Source organism: Aegilops tauschii, unplaced genomic scaffold (genome assembly GCF_002575655.3).
Source record: "Aegilops tauschii subsp. strangulata cultivar AL8/78 unplaced genomic scaffold, Aet v6.0 ptg000934l_obj, whole genome shotgun sequence".
In the NCBI taxonomy this organism is placed as follows: Eukaryota; Viridiplantae; Streptophyta; class Magnoliopsida; order Poales; family Poaceae; genus Aegilops; species Aegilops tauschii.
The window spans coordinates 1-2,500 of NW_027333153.1; positions in this window are offsets into that span (position 1 = coordinate 1).

Below are 2,500 nucleotides of genomic sequence, written 5' to 3' on the forward strand. Positions count from 1 at the left end.
GACCTACCATAGGATTTGTTATGTAAATAGGTATATGTTCCTTTCCATTATGAATCGCGATTGTATGGCCAACCATTGTGGGTAGAATGCTAGATGCCCGGGACCACGTTACTATTGTTTCTTTCTCCTCCTTCATATGACCTTTTCTATCTTTGCCAATAAATGATGAGCTACAAAAGGATTCGTTTTTTTTCGTGTCACAGCTGATTACTCCTTTTTTCCTTTTTAAAGAGTGGCATTCTATGTCCAATATCTCGATCGAAGTACGGAGGTCAGAATAAATAGAATAATGATCAATGGAAAAAAGCAAAAAATCCTTTAGCTGGATAAGGGGCGGATGTAGCCAAGTGGATCAAGGCAGTGGATTGTGAATCCACCATGCGCGGGTTCAATTCCCGTCGTTCGCCCATCGCATTATTGCAAATTCCAAAAATGCAATTTTCCATATTCCTAGTTACGTATTTACTTACGGCGACGAAGAATAAAAACTATCGCTATATTTTTTCCTTTTCCTAGTTCTTCTTCCAAGCGCAGGATAACCCCAAGGGGTTGTGGGTTTTTTTTCTACCAATGGGAGCTTTCCCTTCACCGCCCCCATGGGGGTGGTCCACAGGGTTCATAACTACCCCTCTTACTACGGGGCGTTTACCTAGCCAACACTTAGATCCGGCTCTACCCAAACTTTTTTGGTTCACCCCAACATTACCCACTTGTCCGACTGTTGCTAAGCAGTTTTGGGATACTAAACGGACCTCCCCAGATGGTAATCTTAAAGTGGCCGATTTACCCTCTTTTGCAATGAGTTCGCTACAGCACCTGCTGCTCTAGCTAATTGCCCACCCCTTCCACGTGTGATTTCTATGTTATGCATGGCCGTGCCTAAGGGCATATCGGTTGAAGTAGATTCTTCTTTTCTCTCAAAAAACCCCTTCCCAAACTGTACAAGCTTCTTCCAAAGCATACGGCTTTCTAGATGTATATGACGATCTCTAGACAGATGGATCTTATATGAATCATATGATGAAGTACCACATGAGTGGATATATAGGAAAGGAATCCAAATCTGCCGAATCGCTCATGTTATGATCTTCTACATCCTAGGTCTCTGCGTTCCGTCATCTGGCTTATGTTCTTCATGTAGCATTCAGATCGAATGACTCTATGAAATTACGTCGATACTTCCACATATTATGGGTAACGTAGGAGACATCCCTATTTTCCCCCGGGGGTCTTAATTACCACTGCTTAGCTTTCAATTTGCCTCTGACCATCAAATTAAATGTGAATAACCCGTCCTCCTCTCTTTGAAACAAGGGGCGCTTCCGGTTCTGTGCGTGCTTCAAACAATTTTGTCTTCTCCATATTACCATATCTCTAGAGCCAATAATTTTCTATGAGGAACTACTGAACTCAATCACTTGCTGCCGTTACTCAACAGTTTTCTGTTGAGGTCTATCCCGTAGAGGTAGTCAAATTGGATCAGTGATCGATTTCTAGGTTTCGTCGTAAACCTAATTGGTTACTTCCAATTACGTAAATCAATAGTTCAAACCGCACTCAAAGGTAGGGCATTTCCCATTGATATAGGAACTTTTGTACCAGAAACAATAGTATCTCCAATTATAGCCCCTCTGGGATGTAAAATATATCTCTTCTCACCATCCCCATAGTGTATGAGACAAATGTATGCATTTCGATTAGGGTCGTATTCTATGGTTACGATTCTACCAGATATGTCTTTTTGATTCCGTCGAAAATCTATTTTACGGTATAGGCGCTTATGACCTCCCCCTCTATGCCTTGCGGTAATGATTCCTCTGGAATTACGACCTTTACCACAACGGTGCCGTCCATGGATCAAATTATTTCGTGGATTGGATTTCACTTGCCTGTCTACGGTTCCCTTGCGTGTGCTCGGGATAGGTGTTTTGTATAAATGTTTCGCCGTATTATTAAGTATTCTCCTTTAGTTTTTTTCTCTATCTAGAAGTGGAATAGAATAACCCGGTTGAAGGGTAATGATCATACGTCTGTAATGCATTGTATGGCCCAGAATAGGTCCTATTCTTCTACCTTTTCCAGGTAGTCGATGGCTATTCACAGCTACCACCTTAACACCAAAGAAGAGTTCGACCCAATGCTTTATTTCTGTCTTAGTGAATCCCGATTCGACATTAAAAGTATATTGATTCTTTCCCAATAAACGAAGACTTTTTTCTGTAAATACTGCGTATTTGATTCCATCCATAAATCGACTTTCCCTCCTATGCTCTGAGTTCCAGTATCGATAAGAATTCGAGTTCTTATTGTTCTTATGTTATGGTATGAATATACCATACCAATTCGTTATGTATGGATGATGGATGAGATTCCATGGATAGAGAGCCAGTTCCAATAGACTTATGGAATGTTCCCGTTCGTGTGCATCCAGCAGGAATTGAACCCGCAAATTTACCAATTATGAGTTGGGCGCTTTAACCATTCAGCCATGGATGCTTAA